This window comes from Buteo buteo, chromosome 19 (assembly GCF_964188355.1).
Source record: "Buteo buteo chromosome 19, bButBut1.hap1.1, whole genome shotgun sequence".
In the NCBI taxonomy this organism is placed as follows: domain Eukaryota; kingdom Metazoa; phylum Chordata; class Aves; order Accipitriformes; family Accipitridae; genus Buteo; species Buteo buteo.
In genome coordinates, this window is record NC_134189.1 from 10,138,624 (window position 1) to 10,150,417 (window position 11,794).

Genomic DNA, 11,794 nt, shown 5'->3' on the forward strand with positions numbered 1-11,794 from the left:
TGTGGACTTCCAAATGCATTTTTCCTGCTGGTGGCTGTGAAAACCCATCAATAATTTCATGGCCATCTAGGCAGAAAACTGTCACCTTTTAAAAAAGGTTTCAGCCAGCTTGTTCTTTTCATGTAGTGACAACTTACCAGAGTGAGGAAATGATGATTTGAAAGAGGCAACATGAGCTTGACCTGTCTAGTGTAAACCTTCTACAGAAAAAAGTGTATTCTACTGGGTCCTCTCCCAAGGAAACGTTCAAACCATTGCCAAGTAGTAGGTATATGTGCTAGGATACACCTACCAACCGGTCATGTGGTGTCATTCATTTACTGAGGATTTAGAATATTTGTTCAAATGTTCTGTGTTCTGCTGTTAAAAAGCTGATGGGTGAAAGCAGCAGTCTAAAGCTGCCTTTGTCATTCTTGATAGCAGCAGTCTATTAAGAAAAACAATGATACTTGCTGTGGATGCATACTGAGAGGGTAGCAAGTTTCTTTTTTATTTAGTGTAAGAGCAGCAGTGATAAAGGCTAATAGCTAGTAAGAGAGTCGACCTATTAAAGTATTTGACTAAATAAAAATATAAAGCTTGTCTTACAGAGGTTTTGAAATTACACTAAATTTATCTTTTGACAGGTTAATAGTAAGAAACACTGTTCACTTTTTAACATGTTATCAGTAGTTGGGGTTTTTTCCAGCCTTTCTTTTGTCATAATGGGAAATTCAGTCAGGGAGATTTTCCTTGTGTTTGCGAATTCATCTACCTGTAATGGTAGATTGATTGATTGTTCTGTCTCTCTGTTCTCTGTTTTAAAGTTGGGATGTATGCTTTGTATGCTCTTTCATTAAAATGGAATAATCCCCTGTAGCCTGGGGGAAACTTCTGTATATGTAAATAGGCAGAGTAACATCTAGCACAGTTGATTTTTTTTTTATTTTTTTTTTAGTTACTTTGCTTTCTTTTCAGAGAAAGAGAGAGAGGGTAATTTATCTTACTCATGGACCATTGATCACCAGTTAATAAGAGGTAGGAATTTCCCTGATCCCTGGACTTCAAAACAATTTTGTGGTTAAAAATTGATACCTCCATCAGTGTATCCTTGGCAGGGTTAGTATAACAACAAGAACTGATGAAATTTTTCTCCCAGATGAGTTCTACATAAATGGATCACATCAGACATCTTTGTTATCACAACTGATACCTAATATATAAGGATTTCCTCTTGAGAATTGAAGAATTCAGGACAATTTGATCCAAACACTTTCTTTGTAATGAGGAGTTAAATGAATGTACTTGGCTTTGAGGGGCAGGTGATAAGCATGTATGGAAATAGCCATGGGAATCTTCCCCTTCTTTTGCAAAGGCAAAACAAAAAACCACACACTACAAACAAAAAACAAACACAGAAATGCCCCCAAAAAACACGACAGCAAAAATGAGCTCTGTGTTCCTGCCTGAGACAGTTGGGAGATTAATGTCTTGTCCACCAAGGTGAGAACTGCAACTTACTCAACATCTTATCTGTGTTTTGCTAGAGTAGCATATAGAAGGTCTTGTTGTCTCCATACCTGTGCTAGTAGTGGTAGTATCTTAAAGACAGTTTCCCCAAAGTTATGTGACTACACCAGAGAAACATGAGCTATTAGGCCTCAAAGGTTGGTGTATTTGCAATCTGCGCTCTATTTTCCACAGTGTCTTCAGGCAACTGTTTCCACATAGCATTGTGTCAGTTGATAACCAGGCCAAGTGTCTACAGGAGGGCAAGTCTTCGCAAAACCTTTGTTCTTTTCTATTCTATTTCTGTGAGATGGAGTGCTTCCCTTTCTTCAGAAATATTAGGGGAAAATATCAGGGAGAGTGTTAAATAGTTTCACTATTCATATCTGTGATTCTTACAGCAAAGCTATCTTTATGGCCAGGGCAGCAGAAAGAGTTTTTACTCTGTAGGAGAGGAAAGCAATGACTGTCTGTTGCAATGCATTAACTAATAAACTTCAGGTTTACACAGTCCAATAGTTTCTGCTCCAGAGGGCATTAGCTCAGTATAGTAAGGCAAGAGTTGAAGGTTTGGCAATTTTTTTTATGCTGTACTGTGGAAGAGAGCAGAAGAAATAAGTCTAAACTTGAGGATATTAATTAGAACCTATTTTCAAATGAATAAATAATGTTTTTTCATTTAGTTTTTGTTTTATTTCAGTTGCTATTTTAAATACATGAAAGCTGAATAAGTGAATGTTGCAGCTTTGAAGTTCTTTGGCTCAATATTTGCTCTCTAAATGGTGCTATTTAATCCTGAACTGTAAAACCACTGTATTCTGCAGGGTTGAAATAGCATTGTGAAATATGGTGTTGCAAAAAGCACAGGAAAGCAGTTGTAATGTTTATTCCTGGAATAGACGAACACAGCAGCCCTTCTAAAATGCAAAAGTGTGTTTAAAATTGGCAGTATATAAGTGAACAACAATTGTCAAGCACTACTTTCCACAGGCTTTCTACGCTTCCAGGCTCTGTCTCTCTTCTCATTGGGAATGACTAAGTTCCATTTATTTATTTATAGCTGGTTGGAAGTTGTGAAACTTTTTTCTGTTTTGATGTAGGCTCCGTATACAGAAAAGTTGGAGAACCAGTCACCCAATCCAGTAATCCTTAATACAGAAATAAGAGATAAATGTATATTTCAACAAAATAAACAAGCACTAAACTATTTTCATTTTGTAATGAGCAATCCCAATAGAGATTGGAAAGTACAGATCTATTTGGCTGAAAGTTAGCTAATCTGGTGTGACAGAGCTTTGGGTTCTCCTGCTAGAGTCCCATCCTTGAGTCCCATCCCTCTCTGTCTTACAGCCTGCAGTGGCAGGACTGCCTGTGTAGGTTGGCTGTAAATGACTTCATTTTTCACAGCTGTCACCTCTAGGTTTGCTTTAAGCACTGTTAAACACCTTTTTGGTATATAATCTTGCAGGTCTAGGTTGATGAGCTTCTGTGAACTACAGCAGAGGAGGAAGAAAATCCCTATTAAAAGGGTAACGTATTGGGGTCTGGTGTAAACGTCCTTATGCAACTGGTGTCAGATACAGTGGTGTAAGCTGTCATAGCTTTTACAAGTGTGTTGCTGTCATTGCAGCAGCAGTGGGAGAACTGCAGGTATCCTCAGTATAGAAAGACACAGCGGACTGTTGCTGTTCATGGCTTTCCCCTGCTGAAAAGAACGATGTTCCAAATGATTAAGTGGCTGTCTCCAGATTCAGGAGAGCTGCTTTCCTTATGTGAAAGATTTTGTATGATCTTTGGACAAATCATTTATGCTTCAGTTTGATGGAATAGTTAAAGTAGGAAATGCTGCTGAAAAGGCAGATTTTTCCCCCCCACTGTGTTGGGCTGAGCCCCAGCCTCTTTTCCTGCATTAGCACTAATGCTTACCGGTCCTGAAGAGAGCTGAAACAGCAGAAAACGTAGCCTAACAGCAATAACAAAAATATGATAAGCCTGAGACAATATTTAAGCTGTTCTTAGGGAGAAGCAGCAAATTTTTCTTCCTTATTTACAGCAATGACAAAAATTGTACATAGCTATCTGTGGATTTATTGCATCTGGCACATTCCCCAGGCTTGCTAGGTCTTTCCAAAGTTTCTTGTAATCCTCACTGGCCACAAGAATCTAGAATAATCAAGGGGATATAGTCACCTTGCTGCTTACCTTCCCTTTCAGTTCATTAATACGTGGGTTGAATGTCCTCGGTCCAGTCCTAAGGCTGGTCCCTAGGTCACTCTAGTATTAACCTCTGTCAACAGTGAGAAATAGCTACTTATGTCTAATTCTCTCCACTCAGGTTTTAAACTGTGCCATGACTTTTCCCCATGCTGGTTGCCAGGTTTCTTCAATAGCTTCTTGTGAAGGAGGTTGTAAAAAGTCTTTGGAAAGTTTAAACATTTTTTTTATCTAGAAGTTTCTCTATTTAAAATCAGGTGGTGGGGGGCAATAGAGAAGAAACAGTATGGGCAATTTTTTTAGAAAGCATAGTCTCTTAACAATCAGTGATTATCTTGTAACTTTACAGTCATTCAGGGCTCTGGACTAACTTCAAAGGGAAGAGAGGATGGAAGCATCCCAAACACGTAAATAGACAGGCAATTAAAATCCAGCCAGAAGTCCTCTTTTTCCCCAAAGTCCTTGTGAAGCATCTAACTCTATAAACTGCTCATTACAAGGGTAAACATATGCTTAGGGGAATAATCGATTCCTTTTCTGAATGAATTAATTGATTCCCTGCCCCTGCCTCTTGTAACAAACAACAAATTACCAGCTACTGTTAAGGCGACTTCATCTCCATCTAAACTAAGTTCGGACAGATCGTTAATAATGCAGATCCAAGAATGTGGTGAACTTGTGTCTCTGCAATATTTTTCAGAAATCCATTGCAACTGAAAATCCAAGGTTCGCCAGCAGCCTGACAGTTCAAACAGCCTGTGACAAGCCATCAGACTGTCTTGTATTTCAATTCTTTATCATCATTCTGTGAATAGACTAGACAGTCCTTTAGAATTCAAACAAACACTTTGAATGATATGTAATCTTTGCTAGAGCTCACCACTATGATGATAGCACAGGCAAACAGCTGAAAAATATAATTAGTAATGCCTGGTTCTTACGAACCATTTTGCATGTGGGAGGTTTTGCAGAGGAAGCAGACACTTTGAGATAAAAGCATCAGGGTCAAGGACAGAAATAGAAGAAAAATTCATGTCTTCAAATTCTCGGTCTGAAGCTCCACTGGAGCTTGCTGCAACTATATCTATTTAATGCATTATGGTGGAGTCCAGAAGCCCCAGCCAAAGACTGGCATCTCTCTTCTTCTGTGATACAATGCAACAGGTCAAAAGGCTATAGCAAGCTAATGTTTGATATCTACTGCTATTTCGAATAGCTCTGAGAGACCAAAAGTCCTGAATTTCAGTAAGATAAACTCTGGACATTCTTCACAAAAATAGAGGAGAGCAGCAAGAATGATCAAAGGTCCAGAAATTGGATGCAATAACAGACCTTCCAATATGTAAAACACTTGCAAAGAAGGGAAGCTTTCCCCGTGACTGTGGTGGACAAGATAAAATGGGTATAAACTATAGTGAGGAGTCTGACATCAAGAAATAATGAAGTTCTGAAAGTGATTTCCAAGAAAGCCTATGGAGTCTCCATCACTAAATGCTCTTAAAAACAGATATGAGGGAATTTTTTATTTATTTTTTTTTTAATCAGAAACTACTCACGTAAACCTTTGGGACTCGGTGAGGTCTCGACGACTTTTTCCAAGCTCCTCCTAGGCCTGCAATTTTGTGAAGTTTCATGTACTTGAGGGGTATATATATTTAATACTGATAAGTATATCTAGAAAAAGCATTAAAATACATGTCTAACAAAAAATTGCATACAAGGAATACATATTTATGCAATATTTATGGATTTAAACATTTTTAGTCATATTAAGAATGATTAGTTAGGTTGTCTTCCTGGGCAATTTAAAGGATGAATTGGGATTCAGTGTCCTCTGAAATCAAGTCATTCAGTGTACTTCATAGGTGTCTTCATCAGATATTGTGCTTGTTGAAGGCAACTTCTCTGTACAGCTTATTGAAAAATAATGGACTTAAGTACGAAAAATAACAAAGGCTTGAAATTCTGAAAAGAAAATTATAAAAAAAACCTTGGGTTGGTTTTTTTCCTTTTTTCCAAGGACACATCACCTGCAACTGTTTGTTTTGATCCTAACACTGACTACTCTGCAGAATCCTACTGAGTCACTGTGGCAGCTCAGTCTATGAAAACGAGATTGCAAACAGCCCGAAAAATACCCCAAAAATGGCTCTGAAAACCATGTTGGATGTTGAAGAGTGTCAAAATCACTAAGCTGTTCAATCACTCGAAGTCCAGTTCTGATGCCTTACTTAAGCACAGGCTAGATACTGGTGTGATTAACAGTTAAAAGTGTAATACTTTGTTTTATTTTTTTATTTGTGTTCACACTAGCTGTATTAGTACTCTAGTGTGAAAACAGCTTATAGCAGTACAGTTTATTTCCATTACCACATCTGCCATCACTAGTCCCTTTTCACTACTTTCATATTTAACCACATCCACAGTACTAAGGTTGTGCTTCTGTAATTGAACAGATCTAGATAGGGCTAATTTTTTTTTTAATAGATTTTAGTTTCCTTCATCATGTAGCATTGCTGATTAATGGATCTTTACTCCTAGAAAAATAGGATTTATAGAAAACAAACTGCTTGCAAGTGGCTTTAGAGATTTCCCCCATTCATTTTAGTTAATTGAAATTATGAAAATTCTGAAGCTTCTTAATCAGAGATTTCTCTGCAGAGTACCACTTCTGATGATGCTTCACAGCTGTATATGACTTCAACAGATTCAAATAAGATATATCAAGAAAAGTGTGCTTACAGGCCCCATTAATTTGAAATAACACGGCCTGGGGTATTGTAGTATCCCTTGATAAACACATTTGGCTTGTAATAGACCTTTTCCTCTCTGCTATGAGGCTGTTGTTCCCTGACTTCCAAAAAATGTCATTTCAGGATAATTTATCTTCTATTATTCATTTGTGCTTAAGGTACAAATCCAGTAATATTATGTTCATTTGTAACAAATGATGACCAAATAAAAGAAAAACTTCATCGTCTGTATGTAAAGTTTACATTTTTCAAATGTGAAACCAAATGATAATTTTAGCTGTAGGACACGTCTACATTACCAGGACTACTAGTGTGCTATACTAGTAAAATGCTGCAAGAGTGAATACAGCTACAATAGGAAAGCTATCCTTTGTATCAGTCGAGCCATCACCCTGAGCAAAAAATACCCCACAAAACCAGAAAAAGATCTAGTATAGCAAGATTTACTTCATCAGCTTCAATGGCCAAGTATGTCCATTAGAGATCACATCCCTCCTGGTTGCAAAGATGCATCTGCATCAGTTTGTAGTTTGAAATTTCTCATGGAGGTTGGACTAGATCTACTGAGGTCCCTTAGACCCACAGGATAATTCAGATTATATGTTGCATTTTAAGGGAGTGCTAACGTTTCATCTGTTTATGGTTTGAATTCATACGCACAGAAAAGAAATAACTTGTAAGGTTCTTCATGATTTTCCTAGTTTTTCTTCATGTGTTGTAGGGTGGTATGCTTTCCCTTCAGGTCTTCAAGTCAAATGCAGGCTATAATCATATGATTAGGGAACAATCCTATTCTTACAGCGGAGAAAGCAGTCCTTTGTAAATGGGCTACAGTGGTGCACGTCATGCTCAGTGAGTCAGTCAAACACGTGCTTCCAGTTTTAATCTAGGTTGTCCATTTTACAGGTGAAACAATCACAACAATGACTTTAAATAGCACTTTGCAACTGCAAGTGGCCAGGACCCCACATGCAGTCTGATTTTACAGCTTTGGCAAACCGCAGTGGCTTGATTGGCTGCAATCATCATCTGCCTAATTTTGTAGAGTGACCAGAGATTTGTCTAAGGGGTTATACAATTTCTTTTCAAAGAATATGTTTCAAGACCCACATAAAAATGCAAGAGGAGGCGAAAAGGCAGAGGCAGAAGCAGCTTGCAAAAGCATCTATTTAAACCTCTTTGGGAAAACAGAGTGCAGTTGGAACAGACGTACAATAGTGTGGAACAGATACATTTCTGTAACTGCACGGCTGTTCACTGGTGCGTGGGAAGGTGCATAGTCCAGTGTTAGTTGCCCAGGTACTCCCAGGAGAAGAGCAAACATCCACTTTTCAGAGACTGGGGCTGCAAATTATTTGCAGAGGTATTGGTGCTGGGAATTAAACCCAGTAGCTCCAGAGGAACTCTAGGCAGCATGGGGAGAAAACAAGGGGAAGTAGATGTCTGAAAGTAGCTGCAGGGCTACGATGTCACTGGGGTCACAGGGATGTGCTGCGATGGATGGGTACTGGCTTTTTAGGAAGGACACTGGGAGCTGCCTTTGATGTGAGAGGGCAGTGGCAATGTGTGCAGCTCTGCCACAGGATGGGTGATGAGCCCGTCAGCAGCTTATGGGTCAGCATTCGAGATCAAGGTGGGCCATGTTGTAGTGGGTGTCCGCTGCAGCCCGTCTCATCAGGAGGGAGGAGGTCAGGTCTTCTTCAGGTAACTGGAAAAAGTGATGGAGACCCTGGTCCTTACAGGAGACTTCAGCCACCTCAGTGTCAGCTGGAGGGACAAGACAGTGGGATACTAGCTGTCCAGGAGGTTTCTGGATATTTTGTTTCTTAAATAGTAATGTCAATATAAAATGTCAATATATAATGTCAATATAAAACCTGAAGAGCAACCCTAGTTACAAATTAGTATCATATCCTCAAAGGGCTCCAATATGAACAAGCACATCAACCATAAAAGCGGGCTTCCTTGAGCTATTCCTACATTATTAGGGAGAAAAAGATGAGCCGTGAATAATCAGAAAGGTCATTTTTCCTGTACTTGCAACAAAATAGCAGTTAATTCTTAACTTTATTGTGTTGCAAGCAAATCCACACCTTTTCTTTTACACTTGCTAGGTTTTTATTAAGTTACAAAAGAGAAATACAAATAATTACAGCTCTAAGAATGCCTGGAAACACAATAAAGTTTTGATTCTGCAAGGCTTTTAGCTGGACTTAATTTTAAGCATCTTCTCACCTTGCTTGTCAACAGATAAACCACTTTTTTCAACACCTAACAGCTTCATTGCTGTAACATATTCCTTCCTAGAATAATCTTCTGTGCTGTACTTGCCTGTGACAGCTGTAATCTCTTGAAGTGATAAAATGCGGCTTTTCAGTGTACATGTTCCATGCCACACGTTATATGATCTGAAACTTCAGTGAATGATCTAAATCATCTAGCTCTTTATTACAGGTTTCTTCATTCTGAGGCTGACAAAGGAGAGGACTATCAATGGAGAGACAGGGAAAAAAGGAGAGGAAAAGAGAAAAATGGGAAACCCATTTCCCATAACCTGGGAGAAACGGTTATGAGACCCTAGATAAGCACATACAATCTGTAGCAAGCTGAGAGCATTTTGGCCTTCGACAGCAGACTTGTAAGTCAGTGGTTGATCTGTGTAAGAGAATGTTTTTTCCAGTATTCTTGATTTCATATCTTAAGAAGTTATTGCATCATTTTTTGAACTGTTCCATATATCCTCATAATGAATAGTTAATGCTATGATATTAAATGTCTGATGGCTCTGAAGTGAAAGTTCTCTGTTTCAGTTATTATGAGATATGCCCTTTTCATTTTTAGACAGCCCTCTTAAAAACGCACACAGAAAATCTCAAAGGTACCACAGGTACCTTGTTTATCCCAGGTTTTTAGCTTTCTGTTAGCTTGGACGCTTTTAGTTTGCTTTTGCAGAAGGCCTCTGTGGGGGCACTAGAAGATGTCAAATAAGACTGAAAAGGAAGAAGGGACCTCCTATACCTCAAGGGTAAAAGGCTCACTTGGTTAACGGGCTTTAAGGGAAGGTGAACTTCCCTACCTGCTGAAATCGATATTTTTGATGTAACTAAGATTAAAAGAAACAAGTAGGGAGGGGAGGAAGGCAAGAGAAAACCTTAGAATACCTCAAAGTTTTAGGATATCTTGCTTTAAAAAAGATACAATAATGAAAAAGCCTTTTTTTTTATTAAATTATTATTATTATTTCCCTGGGTGTTTCTTTAATTATTTTTATTCCTGTAGGTTAAAGAAGTCTGGATTACTTCCCAAAGTGTCTGAGACTTCTCATACCCATGGTTACCAAAATAAGGAAAACAAAAGCTGATTTTAAGAGTTTACTTTATTTCTACAACTGTTAGCTGTGTGAAAAATGACATGGGCTCTATTAATGACTTACATCTAAAGCAACTCATATTTTGATCTGGAGAGGATTCTCTGTATTTGCAGTGCCAGGTATTTTTCTATGCAAGGCACATCCTGGGTTGTCTTTTCATGAAGTTTCTCCACTGCCATGGTTTTGAGTAGAATATCTGACAATGAGTAAACTTTGTTAGGTTTGGAGATTTCATTTGAGTAATATTCCTAATAGCTGAGTCTGATTTTAATTTTCATCTGAACTTACTGAGAACAGTGTTGCTTGGTAAACTTTGGTTTCCGGGTATTTTTGGCTTGGTTAGAAATAGTGTAGCTTATTTTGTACGTATTTCAGCACTTCATATTTCAGCCAACGCTAGAAATAAGCAGCACAGGAGCAAACAGCTATGACAAAAGAGTTATTTAAAAATTAACCAACTTCATTTTGCTGTCTCCTTTGCTTTTTGGAATAATGGATAAAGCTCCTTTTGAGTGCAGCCATTGTCATCGGTTACAACATTAAAAGTTTGTGAATGACTTTAAAAGCCAGTCTCAAAATATTTTAGGTAACCTGGCTGTCCCTTTCCATGAGTCAGTCACACCTCGGAGCTTCAGGATACATCATGAAAGACTAAAATGCAAAGAGGCAGAACTTTCTAAGGTAAAACCTTAAAATAATCTTGTTTAGGGCTCCAGTACTACTCCTCCTTTCCCTGCCCCAAGTTGGCTAGTCCTGCTCCCTTCTCTGGTCAGATACTGGTGCTTGTGTGACAGATTGAGGAGAAGACTATAAAGCTGCTCAGCACCTGAGCCCGTGAAAACTCTTGACTTTTTGGGGAGGATGCCAGGCGATGCTGTTGGCTCCTGATGGCCCAGACACCAGGGCTGTTGCAGAGGAGTGGGTTGGACTGGGTGACGCTGGGTGACACCTCCAAAATGAATCATGCAAAGCCTCTGTGCGGGTGCACAATGCATTAAGTGCTATTATTAAAGTGGTTGCAGGCTAAGTATGGATTAGAGACAATACTTGGATTCAGCAAACAGGCATGACTTTCAGATACTCAATCAGAGCTCCTAAACACAGCATTAAAGAATGTTGTTAAATCACTCAAAAATTAGGAAAGATAAGGATTAAGATGCAACTTGAATTCAGCTTCCTACTGCATTATTTTGTAGTTTTGCCTAAAATAATCAGTCTGGAGCACTAGGAGCACTAACAGCTCTCTAACACAAAGTCCTGTACTAGGTTATCGAACCACAGCTACATGATGGGGGGTTTTGCTTATGTTTTTTATCTCATTTTATTTTGCAACAAACCTTTATTTGCAAAGTCTTAGAAAAGGCCTTCCCTTGGACAGCATTTTGAATAATGCCATTTATTTCTCTAGTGAAGATTTCAGGCAAGTGGAGCACTTCTCAAAGACACAGACCCTCTGGCAGCATCCCAGTTCTGCAGCAGCTCTTTTCGGTCATGCACCAGTTCCACATTTTCACGGCTCTATGGGTGACAGTATGTTTCATATCCCAAGTGAATCAGTGATGATAAGGGAAAGCAAGAGGGTGCTTTGCTGTGCACTTTGCATTAGACGTTTAGAAGGTCTGTGGCTGAGGAACTAATATACTGGCTGCTGGAGAGCTGTAGTCATTTCACTGTGACTTACAGACCAGGAAAATGAATCTCATTAAAGACCTGACCTGCAGATGAATACAAATCTTGTCTCTCATTATAAACAACATCTGTGAAATGCAGCTTTGCTTCCCAGCAGGAGGAGGAACACTCCAGCTCAATACTAATTCAGCAGCTCCATCCTGTCCTGTGATGCACAGTGATCAATTGCTTGTTCCTCTGCTGTGGATGTAACACATCTTCCTTGAGCAGGGACACACTTTAGTCTAATGTGTGGATTTAATTTTCCCATCATTCTTTCTGCTCTGTAGAATACATGTCT